The 12,500-nt window shown below is 60.7% G+C and overlaps 2 non-coding genes across 2 annotated transcripts; both read left to right on the top strand.

The window, feature by feature from the left end:
* Positions 1-7,876: 7,876 nt before the first annotated feature.
* On the top strand, positions 7,877-9,691 carry LOC142790693 (small subunit ribosomal RNA). The gene has a single exon (XR_012889706.1). It is a non-coding gene; the product is annotated as a small subunit ribosomal RNA (ribosomal RNA).
* A 1,719-nt stretch (positions 9,692-11,410) lies between these two features.
* On the top strand, positions 11,411-11,563 carry LOC142790689 (5.8S ribosomal RNA). Its single transcript, XR_012889702.1, has one exon. It is a non-coding gene; the product is annotated as a 5.8S ribosomal RNA (ribosomal RNA).
* Positions 11,564-12,500: the final 937 nt, after the last annotated feature.

The raw sequence follows: 12,500 nt of genomic DNA, 5'->3' as shown, positions 1-12,500 counted from the left end.
GCCGCCCCGGCTGACGCGGTTTTCGCGCCGCCCCGGCTGACGCGGTTTTTGCGTCGCCCCGGCTGACGCGGTTCGGACTTTGCACTTTTTGGCTCACCCCGGCTGGCGGCCCACTCACTCGATCGCCAGGTCTGTTTGCCCCGGTGGTTCCACCGCCAGGCTTAAGCGCGAACTTTTTTTGTTTGTTTTCTTTTGATTAAGCGCAAGCTTTTTTCTTTGTTTTCTTTTGATTAAGCGCGGGCTTTTTTCTTTGTTTTTTTTTTTATTTCGCCCCGGCAGACGCGGTTTTTGCGCCGCCCCGGCTGACGCGGTTTTTGCCGCCCCGGCTGACGCAGTTCGGACTTAGCACTTTTCGGCTGTGCCTGGCTGGCGGCCCACTCACTCGATCGCCATGTCTGTTTGCCACAGTTTTCCCGGTGGTGCCGCACCCGGGCTCGCCCCGGCTGACGCAGTTTTCGCGCCGCCCCGGCTGACGCGGTTTCGTGCCGCCCCGGCAGACGCGGTTTTCGCGCCGCCCCGGCTGACGCGGTTTCGTGCCGCCCCGGCAGACGCAGTTCGGACTTAGCACTTTTCGGCTGTGCCTGGCTGGCGGCCCACTCACTCAATCGCCATGTCTGTTTGCCACAGTTTTCCCGGTGGTGCCGCACCCGGGCTCGCCCCGGCTGACGCAGTTTTCGCGCCGCCCCGGCTGACGCGGTTTCGTGCCGCCCCGGCAGACGCGGTTTTCGCGCCGCCCCGGCTGACGCGGTTTCGTGCCGCCCCGGCAGACGCAGTTCGGACTTAGCACTTTTCGGCTGTGCCTGGCTGGCGGCCCACTCACTCGATCGCCATGTCTGTTTGCCACAGTTTTCCCGGTGGTGCCGCACCCGGGCTCGCCCCGGCAGACGCGTTTTTTTTTTTTCTTTCGCCCCGGCTGACGCAGTTTTCGCGCCGCCCCGGCTGACGCGGTTTCGTGCCGCCCCGGCAGACGCGGTTTTTTGCGCCGCCCCGGCTGACGCGGTTTTTGCCGCCCCGGCTGACGCAGTTCGGACTTAGCACTTTTCGGCTGTGCCTGGCTGGCGGCCCACTCACTCGATCGCCATGTCTGTTTGCCACAGTTTTCCCGGTGGTGCCGCACCCGGGCTCGCCCCGGCTGACGCAGTTTTCGCGCCGCCCCGGCTGACGCGGTTTCGTGCCGCCCCGGCAGACGCGGTTTTCGCGCCGCCCCGGCTGACGCGGTTTCGTGCCGCCCCGGCAGACGCAGTTCGGACTTAGCACTTTTCGGCTGTGCCTGGCTGGCGGCCCACTCACTCGATCGCCATGTCTGTTTGCCACAGTTTTCCCGGTGGTGCCGCACCCGGGCTCGCCCCGGCTGACGCAGTTTTCGCGCCGCCCCGGCTGACGCGGTTTCGTGCCGCCCCGGCAGACGCGGTTTTCGCGCCGCCCCGGCTGACGCGGTTTCGTGCCGCCCCGGCAGACGCAGTTCGGACTTAGCACTTTTCGGCTGTGCCTGGCTGGCGGCCCACTCACTCGATCGCCATGTCTGTTTGCCACAGTTTTCCCGGTGGTGCCGCACCCGGGCTCGCCCCGGCAGACGCGTTTTTTTTTTTCTTTCGCCCCGGCTGACGCAGTTTTCGCGCCGCCCCGGCTGACGCGGTTTCGTGCCGCCCCGGCAGACGCGGTTTTTTTGCGCCGCCCCGGCTGACGCGGTTTTTGCCGCCCCGGCTGACGCAGTTCGGACTTGGCACTTTTTGGGCTGAGCCTGGCTGGCGGCCCACTCACTCGATCGCCATGTCTGTTTGCCACAGTCTTCCCGGTGGTGCCGCACCCGGGCTCGCCCCGGCAGACGCGTTTTTTTTTTCTTTCGCCCCGGCAGACGTGGTTCCCCCCCCCCTTTTCGCTCGCCCCGGCTGACGAGGTTTTCGCGCCGCCCCGGCTGACGCAGTTTTCGCGCCGCCCCGGCTGACGCGGTTTCGTGCCGCCCCGGCTGACGCGGTTTTCGCGCCGCCCCGGCTGACGCGGTTTTTGCGTCGCCCCGGCTGACACGGTTCGGACTTTGCACATTTCGGCTGTGCCTGGCTGGCGGCCCACTCACTCGATCGCCATGTCTGTTTGCCACAGTTTTCCCGGTGGTGCCGCACCCGGGCTTGCCCCGGCAGACGCGTTTTTTTTTTTTCTTTTCGCCCCGGCTGACGCAGTTTTCGCCCCGCCCCGGCTGACGCGGTTTCGTGCCGCCCCGGCAGACGCGGTTTTTTGCGCCGCCCCGGCTGACGCGGTTTTTGCCGCCCCGGCTGACGCAGTTCGGACTTTGCACTTTTTGGCTGAGCCTGGCTGGCGGCCCACTCACTCGATCGCCATGTCTGTTTGCCACAGTTTTCCCGGTGGTGCCGCACCCGGGCTCGCCCCGGCAGACGCGTTTTTTTTTTCCTTCGCCCCGGCAGACGTGGTTCCCCCCCCCCCTCCGTCTTTCTTTTTGTTTTTTTTTTTCGCCGCGGCTGAAGTGGATTTTTCGGTGCCTCGACGCCCCGGTAGTCGCGGTTTTTCCGTTTCCGCACGGCCCCGGCTGACGCTGCTCGGTCACAGTCGCCTTTTGTGAGGATTGCAGACTTCTTGAGCGCGGGTGTTTTTTTTTTTGTTGTTGTTGTTGTTTTATTACGCATTCGCTCCAGCAGACGCTGTTTAGACTTTTTGTTTCCTCTTTTATCCTGCGACGAGGTGACGAGGTTTATTCGGTGCCCCGCCGCCCCGGCTGAAGTGATTTTTCCTGTCCCGTGCCGCCCCGGCTGACGCGGTTGGGACTTCGCGTTTGTTCGGCCGCCACGGGTTTTGGCGCACTCGCTCGGTTGCTTGTTGTTGCCACTTGTTGCGAACCCAGGTTTCTTGAGCGAGCGCGGGCGTTTTTTCTTCCTTTCTTTCTTTGTTCTATGTGTTAGCGAATCGGCCTTTAATATCACACGAGGACTCACAACCAACAATTTTCAGTTTGAAGTGTAAAAAATCTGCAGGTGTTGACGTAACTGACTTGCCCCGTACCCTTGAGTACATCCATGAAGTTCTCGTAGTACTACTAAATCGCATTATTCCAAGTGGAGAAATTCCCATAAACTTGCAAACCTCTACACGAAAATCGGTGCGCGTGATAAAGTTGAAAATTATCGTCCGATATCAAATGTGCCTTCTATAACACAAATTCTAGGAAAAAAAAAAAAACACTTGTTCGCCGTTTTCTGCGCCGTGACTGGCAGCACTCCGGCGAAGCGAAACGGGGTCGATTCGAGCACGATATCGGCGTCTTTCGACGTGCTCGCCGGCGACCGTCGCACGAGTACGTCGCACGAGCGCGTCTGCCGGGGCGCCGTTTGCGAAGCCGACGCAAAAGTGGGAACCGCCGCTCGGATGATCGCCGCTTTCGGCAGAGTGAGTGTTGGCACTCCGGGGAAGCGAAACAGCGTGAATGCGCCCACGAAATCGGCGTATTTTGAAGTGCCCGCCGGCGACCGTCGCACGAGTACGGTAAACCGCGTCAGCCGGGGCGTAGTTCGGGACGCCGACGAAAAAGTGGGAAGCGCAACTCGGATCTTCGCCGTTTTTGCAGGAGTGAGTGGCGGCCCTCCTGCGAGACCAAGAAGCATCGATTCGTGCACGAATTCGGCGCCTTTCGACGTGATCGCCGGCGACCGTCGCTCGAGTAGGGCAAACCGCGTCTGCCGGGGCGGGCTTCGGGACGCCGATGCGAAAGTGGGAAACGCTGCTCGGATGTTCGCCGTTTTTGGCCGAGTGAGTGCTGGCACTCGGGCGAAGCCAAACGGGGCCGATTACGGCACGATATCGGCGTCTTTCGACGTGCCCGGCGGCGACCGTCGCACGAGTACGGTAAACCGCGTCAGCCCGGGCGGAGTTCGGGACGCCGATGCGAAAGTGGAGAACGCCGCTCGGATCTTCGCCGTTTTTGGAGGAGTGAGTGGCGGCACTCCGGAGAAGCCAAGGAGCGCCAATTAGCGCACGATATCGGCGTCTTTCGACGCGCTCGCCGGCGACCGTCGAACGAGTAGGGCAAACCGCGTCTGCCGGGGCGGGGTTTACGACGCCGACGCAAAAGTGGGAACCGCCGCTCGGATGTTGGCCGTTTTTGGCAGAGTGAGTGCTGGCACACCGGCGACGCGAAAGAGCGCGAAAGCGCCCACGAAAGTGGCGTATTTGGACGTGCTTGACGGCGACCGCTGCAGGAGTACGAAAAACCACGTCAGCCGGGGCGAGCGACCCACGGCGGTCTGGGTGCTTATCGCTGCTATTATAGGGGCACCCCGGCAGACGCAGAAAAAAAAAATTTTTTTTCGACCTTCTTTTTTGCTGGTCGAGCTCGGGTAACCCAGGTCGCAATGGGAGCCGCGCACGAAAGCGGCGTCGCGAGACGCGTTCGCGGTCGCTAGTCGCACGAGCTCGGCAACCGCGTCAGCCGGCGCGGAGTTCGGGATGCCGACGGCTAAGTGGGTACCGCTGCTCGGATGTTCGCCGTTTTTGGCCGAGTGAGTGCTGGCACTCCGGCGAAGCGAAACGGGGCCGATTCGGGCACGATATCGGCGTATTTCGACGTGCTCGCCGGCGACCGTCGCACGAGTACGGCAAAGCGCGTCTGCCGGGGCGAGGTTTGCGATGCCGACGAAAAAGTGGGAAGCGCCGCTCGGATCTTCGCCGTTTTTGCAGGAGTGAGTGGCGGCCCTCCTGCGAGACCAAGAAGCATCGACTCGCGCACGATATCGGTGTCTTTCGACGTGCCCGCCGGCCACCGCCGCACGAGTACGGCAAACCGCGTATGCCGGGGCGGGGTTGGCGACGCCGACGCAAAAGTGGGAACCGCCACTAGGATGTTCGCCGTTTTTGGCAGAGTGAGTGCTGGCACACCGGCGACGCGAAAGAGCGCGAAAGCGCCCACGAAAGTGGCGTATTTGGACGTGCTTGACGGCGACCGCTGCAGGAGTACGAAAAACCACGTCAGCCGGGGCGAGCGACCCACGGCGGTCTGGGTGCTTATCGCTGCTATTATAGGGGCACCCCGGCAGACGCAGAAAAAAAAAATTTTTTTTCGACCTTCTTTTTTGCTGGTCGAGCTCGGGTAACCCAGGTCGCAATGGGAGCCGCGCACGAAAGCGGCGTCGCGAGACGCGTTCGCGGTCGCTAGTCGCACGAGCTCGGCAACCGCGTCAGCCGGCGCGGAGTTCGGGATGCCGACGGCTAAGTGGGTACCGCTGCTCGGATGTTCGCCGTTTTTGGCCGAGTGAGTGCTGGCACTCCGGCGAAGCGAAACGGGGCCGATTCGGGCACGATATCGGCGTATTTCGACGTGCTCGCCGGCGACCGTCGCACGAGTACGGCAAAGCGCGTCTGCCGGGGCGAGGTTTGCGATGCCGACGAAAAAGTGGGAAGCGCCGCTCGGATCTTCGCCGTTTTTGCAGGAGTGAGTGGCGGCCCTCCTGCGAGACCAAGAAGCATCGACTCGCGCACGATATCGGTGTCTTTCGACGTGCCCGCCGGCCACCGCCGCACGAGTACGGCAAACCGCGTATGCCGGGGCGGGGTTGGCGACGCCGACGCAAAAGTGGGAACCGCCACTAGGATGTTCGCCGTTTTTGGCAGAGTGAGTGCTGGCACTCCGGCGAAGCGAAAGAGCGCGAATGCGCCCACGAAAGTGGCGTGTTTGGACGTGCTTGACGACGACCACCGCAGGAAAACGAAAAACCACGTCAGCCGGGGCGAGCGACCCATGGCGGTCTGGGTGCTTATCGCTGCTATTATAGGGGCACCCCGGCAGACGCAAAAAAAAAAAAAATTTTTTTTCGACATTCTTTCTTGCTCGTCGACCTCGGGTGACCCAGGTCGCAGTGGGAGCCGCGCACGAAAGCGGCGTCGCGAGACGGCTTCGCGGTCGCTAGTCGCACGAGCTCGGCAACCGCGTCTGCCGGGGCGGAGTTCGGGACGCCGACGGCTAAGTGGGAACCGCCGCTCGGATGTTCGCCGTTTGTGGCCGAGTGAGTGCTGGCACTCCGGCGAAGCCAAACGGGGCCGATTCCGGCACGATATCGGCGTCTTTCTACGTGCTCGCCGGCGACCGTCGCACGAGTACGGCAAAGTGCGTCTGCCGGGGCGGGGTTTGCGACGCGTACGCAATAGTGAGAACCGTCGCTCGGATGTTCGTCGTCTTTCGCCGAGCCAGTGCTGGCACTCCGGCGAAGCCGAACGGAGCCGATTCGGGCACGATATCGGCGTCTTTCCACGTGCTCGCCGGCGACCGTCGCACGAGTACGGTAAACCGCGTCAGCCGGGGCGGAGTTCGGGACGCCGATGCGAAAGTGGGAAGCGCCGCTCGGATCTTCGCCGTTTTTGGAGGAGTCAGTGGCGGCACTCCGGTGAAGCCAAGGTGCGCCAATTCGCGCACGATATCGGCGTCTTTCGACGTGCCCGCCGGCCACCGTCGCACGAGTACGGCAAACCTCGTCTGCCGGGGCGGGGTTTGCGACGCCGACGCAAAAGTGGGAACCGCCGCTCGGATGTTCGCCGTTTTCGGCAGAGTGAGTGCTGGCACTCCGGCGAAGCGAAAGAGCGTGAATGCGCCCACGAAAGTAGCGTATTTGGACGTGCTTGACGGCGACCGCCGCAGGAGTACGAAAAACCACGTCAGCCGGGGCGAGCGACCCACGGCGGTCTGGGTGCTTATCGCTGCTATTATAGGGGCACCCCGGCAGACACAGAAAGAAAAAAAAAAAATGGGGACATGGCGTGCGTCACCGTGCGGCTTCGCAGCGTTGCCGAAGTCGCCGAGCCCTTCGACTGAGCCGAACGGCGGACAGGGAACGTTGGTCGGCCGTTCTAACCTGTCGGTGCCACGCCGAGACGTCGTTAAGGAAAACCGCGTCGTGGGCCTCTACGACGCCGTCGAGTCGTTGTACGTTTGGTGTCCAGCGTGTCGGCGGCGAGTAGCGGACACGTCGTTCACGACTTCGGTCTTTCGCAGTCGACGCGAACTTGCGGAGAGTCGTGGTGCCTCACGTTTTCGGCAGAAACCGCGGCGGAATTTTCCCGTGCGTGCGCGCACGACCTCGGTGCTGTGCCGTCAGCGTAGTGTTGCACAAACTCGTGGCCTACCCAAGGTGCGGTACGTTTGCGGCCGTATCCTCGGTGGGAATTTCGTGAGTAGGGTCGCAAATTCTACGACCTCGGCGGGTTTGAGAGCGACGTAGACTTGTGGCACGCTCAACGTGCCACACGTTTCGGGGCACACCCGCGGTGAAATTTTCTCGAGTACGCTCGTATTAGTGCCCAAGGAGGTCTGGGTACTTATCGCTGCTATTATGTGGGGGTTCTCGTGAGCGGCGTACGCGAAAGCGACCGGGTGTCTGATATGCGGCGGGCTTCGGCCTCGTCAAGCGTGTCCTCGGGTCTGCTCCAGGGGAATCCACGGCAGTCGTCTGCAGCCTCATCCGCTTGATGCGTTAGGGGCTGGTTGTCGGACGGTGCCGTTTTACCACGATATCGAGGTGTGTTCCGTGTCGTCCTCGGGCGATTCAGATGCGAAAGCGCCGAAGACGCGGGCGTGACCCGTCGTCTGGCGGCTTTGCAGTCTCGGCTCCGTTGCTAGTTCCGGCCGGTCCACCGACAGTGCAGCGGGCTTGGGCAACCCGCACGGCGCGACCGAGTCGATGCAACGAAAAAGAGCGAGCATGAACGTGCTTCTTGCCGCACGGCTCCCACTCGTCTTTCGGGAAGGTTGTGCCGTAGCGAGCTCGAACGCCGTCATCTCGGAGTGCAAAATAAGCGTGTTGGGGCGCCTGAAGGTGGCCTCCGCCGCACACAGACTGCGTCCGGCCCGCCGAAGGCGAGGACGGACGCGCAGTCGAACGATTACCTGGTTGATCCTGCCAGTAATCATATGCTTGTCTCAAAGATTAAGCCATGCATGTCTAAGTACATGCCGAAATAAGGCGAAACCGCGAATGGCTCATTAAATCAGTTATGGTTCCTTAGATCGTTTCTTCCTACTTGGATAACTGTGGCAATTCTAGAGCTAATACATGCAGTGAGCCTGGAGCCCTTTGGGTAACGGGTGCTTTTATTAGACCAAGATCGATCGGGTTTCGGCCCGTATTGTGTGGTGACTCTGGATAACTTTGTGCTGATCGCATGGCCACGAGCCGGCGACGTTTCTTTCAAGTGTCTGCCTTATCAACTTTCGATGGTAGGTTACTTGCTTACCATGGTTGTTACGGGTAACGGAGAATCAGGGTTCGATTCCGGAGAGGGAGCCTGAGAAACGGCTACCACATCCAAGGAAGGCAGCAGGCGCGCAAATTACCCACTCCCGGCACGGGGAGGTAGTGACGAAAAATAACAATACGGGACTCTTTTGAGGCCCCGTAATTGAAATGAGTACACTCTAAATCCTTTAACGAGGATCAATTGGAGGGCAAGTCTGGTGCCAGCAGCCGCGGTAATTCCAGCTCCAATAGCGTATACTAAAGCTGCTGCGGTTAAAAAGCTCGTAGTTGGATCTCAGTTCCAGACGAGTAGTGCATCTACCCGATGCGACGGCTCGGACTGAACATCATGCCGGTTCTTTCTTGGTGCACTTCATTGTGTGCCTCGAGATGGCCGGTGCTTTTACTTTGAAAAAATTAGAGTGCTCAACGCAGGCGAGTCGCCTGAATAAACTTGCATGGAATAATAGAACAAGACCTCGTTTCTGTTCTGTTGGTTTTTGGAATACGAGGTAATGATTAAGAGGGACGGACGGGGGCATTCGTATTGCGGCGCTAGAGGTGAAATTCTTGGACCGTCGCAAGACGAACTACTGCGAAAGCATTTGCCAAGAATGTTTTCATTGATCAAGAACGAAAGTCAGAGGTTCGAAGGCGATCAGATACCGCCCTAGTTCTGACCATAAACGATGCCAACCAGCGATCCGCCTGAGTTACTCAAATGACTCGGCGGGCAGCTTCCGGGAAACCAAAGTATTTGGGTTCCGGGGGAAGTATGGTTGCAAAGCTGAAACTTAAAGGAATTGACGGAAGGGCACCACCAGGAGTGGAGCCTGCGGCTTAATTTGACTCAACACGGGAAAACTTACCCGGCCCGGACACTGGGAGGATTGACAGATTGAGAGCTCTTTCTTGATTCGGTGGATGGTGGTGCATGGCCGTTCTTAGTTGGTGGAGCGATTTGTCTGGTTAATTCCGATAACGAACGAGACTCTAGCCTATTAAATAGGTGCGGGGTTCCCAGCACCTTACAACCTTCTTAGAGGGACAAGCGGCTCCTAGCCGCACGAAACAGAGCAATAACAGGTCTGTGATGCCCTTAGATGTCCGGGGCCGCACGCGCGCTACACTGAAGGAAGCAGCGTGTCTTTATCCCTGTCTGAAAAGACTGGGTAACCCGTGGAACTTCTTTCGTGATTGGGATAGGGGCTTGCAATTGTTCCCCTTGAACGAGGAATTCCCAGTAAGCGCGAGTCATAAGCTCGCGTTGATTACGTCCCTGCCCTTTGTACACACCGCCCGTCGCTACTACCGATTGAATGATTTAGTGAGGTCTTCGGACCGATGTCCGGCGCGGCCTTTCGGTTGCGCCGGTCTGTTGGAAAGATGACCAAACTTGATCATTTAGAGGAAGTAAAAGTCGTAACAAGGTTTCCGTAGGTGAACCTGCGGAAGGATCATTAACGGATTGTGAAGGGTGAGCGCCTCAGCTGCGTCTGCGCCCGACACTTTCTGCCGCTGACCCCGTTTGGACGCGGGGTCGGCTTTTCCCCACGGGGCTGCCTGAATGTGGAGCGGCACCCCGTGACAAATTGTTGCGCCCAGCGGACGCCAACACCGCGACCTTGGACGGTCGGTCAGGTGGCGGACGCGGGTACAAACGGCGCAACGCACTCATAGGTCGGCTTTCGACCCGCCACTGCACCGTGGCTCGAAGCGCTCGAAATGCGCGACCCGACCGCTGCGGGACCGCCTAGTACTGTAAACAGGAGCGGCGGAGCGCGAACGGCGAGTCGTGGTTACGTCGGTAGAAGGCGAGGCTGCGCGTTCCCGAAACGCCAGCCGAGTGCCCTCCCGACCGTTCGAGCGTGCAAGAACGAGACCCGACAATCGCGCGGCGACTGCCAAGTACGAGAGGAACGGCACAAGCGTCGGCGGTCGGTCAAGGAACTGGCGATGTGACGGGTCCGCTGTGCACCAGTGCATACCGTCCCGCCGTCCGCGGCAAGCGCCTCCGCGTCCTCGGGTGACGGAGGCTGCCGGTCGGTTCTTGCAGGCGAGGGATCTCGCTGGCACCGGTTCGCGTTGACGCGCGGCCGGTCATGGCACGGCGATGCGACGGCCGAGGTGCGCAGTACTCGATGGAGGAACCGCACGCTCCGATGACCGTCCCGCCCTCCGCGGCGTATGCGTACCGACCGTAATGGTTGCAGCAGCGCCGGCCGGCTTTTGAATTCGCCACACGAAACACGGTGCGAGATCGCGGTTAGGGGAGCGTCGACGTTGCCAGGCGTTTTGCTTGCTGCCGAGGGAAAGGCGGCACGGCCACGTCGCGCTCGTCGCGATTAGCGGGTCTGCGCGCTTTGGGAAGGTGCCGCAACGACTTGCCGAAAGAGGAAGCACGGAAGAACGAGGGACTTGGACGTCCCGACAATTGAACGCACTTGCGGCCAGGCCCTTGCTGGCTTCGTTCTTCCGCCTCGAGTAGGCTCGTACGCGGCTCCGGCGCCGAAAGTGGTCCTTGGCACCGACTTCGGTGGACGTGGGAAGTGCCGCGCAAGTACGGCGCGCCTGGCTCCACCTGTTGGCTAAAGTAGGCAGCCGGATCGGCATTTTGGTGTGCGGTGGCAAACCGTGGATGCGAAAAAAGCTTGTGCGATTTCGTGGAACAAAAAGCGGGGGTCCCCCTTTTTATGCGGAGGAGACCGACCCGCCTGCCGTGGTGAACCGCGACGCCACGGTAAAAACGGGAGAGGCTTGTCGATGGGACCGTGCATCCCGCGCTCCACGGAGGCCGGGAGGCGGCCGCCCGAGGAAATGTGTAGCCGTCGAGGCCCGCATCTGCGTGCACTCTTATCCAAATGGGTGTACCGCAGGCATTTTCTGGTTAGGCGGGCCAATGAGAGCGAGCACACAACGATACCTACGGGTCCGGCTTGGAGAACCGGCTTCGACGCCTCCCGAGTATTTATAGAGGGGTGGACCACGAAAGCACTCGCAAGTAGCGAAAGCGAAACGCCGTCCGAAACACACCGTTTGCTCGATTTGCGGCAGCCGAAAAAGGCGCGGCAGAGTTTTGGAGTCCAAGCGTGCGCTGAAAAGCGCCCTTCTTGGCCACTGTTTGGCCGAGTGCCAGAAACGTTTGGTTTTGACTGTACGGAATTGAACAAACACTTTTTCACGACTCTAAGCGGTGGATCACTCGGTTCTCGGGTCGATGAAGAACGCAGCCAGCTGCGAGACTTGGTGTGAATTGCAGGACACACTGAGCACTGATTCTTTGAACGCACATTGCGGCCTTGGGTCTTCCCTTGGCTTCGTCTGTCTGAGGGTCGGATCACATATCAAGAGAGCCTTCGGCGCACAAGGGAACGTGAGCCGTCGACTCGTTTTGACCGCGTCGGCAACACGGACAGCACGCTGAACACCTCACAGCGAGCGCCAACAGCGGCCACTCAAGGGCGAGACGGTGGCGACCGTCGTGCCAGAGCCCAACCGAAACGGGGGCGACCGACTGCATTGAGGATGTGGCACCTCGTTGAGACCGCCGCAGAACTTCGAGTCGGAAGGAAGCCTGCAGGGAAAGTGCGGTCGAGGTTGCGTACTCCTCTCTGCGACCGGGCGCGCAAGAGCTGCGAGAGCCACGGACGCGCAACTTTAACGCACGGTAAACACGAGGAGCGAAAGCCGGCCAGCAAAGCTTCTCCAGCCGTGCGCAAAGTGCGCGAGATCGCAGCCTTGCGTTGCGCTTGTTGCCCTCGAAGTAAGCAGGGTGTCCCGTAGACCGGGCGCTCGAACACGCTGCGGGGCCGTGCCTCCTCCAGGCTTTGCCGCGCGAACAGGGAACGTTCGCGCGCAAAGCGCAGGGAGGTGAGGAGGCTGCGCCCGACGTTTGCGGTTCGCTGCGTACGCGGTTGATGCGGAGAGCACGGCGCGACGACTTGCCGCGAAGCGGAAAAAGTCTCCCGCACGAGTTGGCGAAACGTTGGCGAAGCTTAAGGCGTTCTCGTCGTAGTCCGCCATCGGTCTAAGTGCTTCGCAGTTCCCGTCCCGTTCAAAAAACTGGGCCACTCCAGTTGGGGCGGGGGCGACGCTACACGAGACGATGCCTCTCGCCAGGCTGCGTGGCTGCCCTTGCGGCGGCGGCGACTGGCCTCGGCGGTGTTTGGGCTTTCGACACGGTCGTTTATCACGCAACTGCTCGGACGACGCACGCGCGCAGCGGAATGCCGCTTGCCAGCCTTGTGAAGATGTGACCCTGTACAGGGTTGC

This window comes from Rhipicephalus microplus, unplaced genomic scaffold (assembly GCF_043290135.1).
Source record: "Rhipicephalus microplus isolate Deutch F79 unplaced genomic scaffold, USDA_Rmic scaffold_117, whole genome shotgun sequence".
NCBI classification, from domain to species: domain Eukaryota; kingdom Metazoa; phylum Arthropoda; class Arachnida; order Ixodida; family Ixodidae; genus Rhipicephalus; species Rhipicephalus microplus.
The sequence above is the reverse complement of the archived record's forward strand: the minus strand, read 5'-3'. Positions and strand labels throughout refer to the sequence as shown.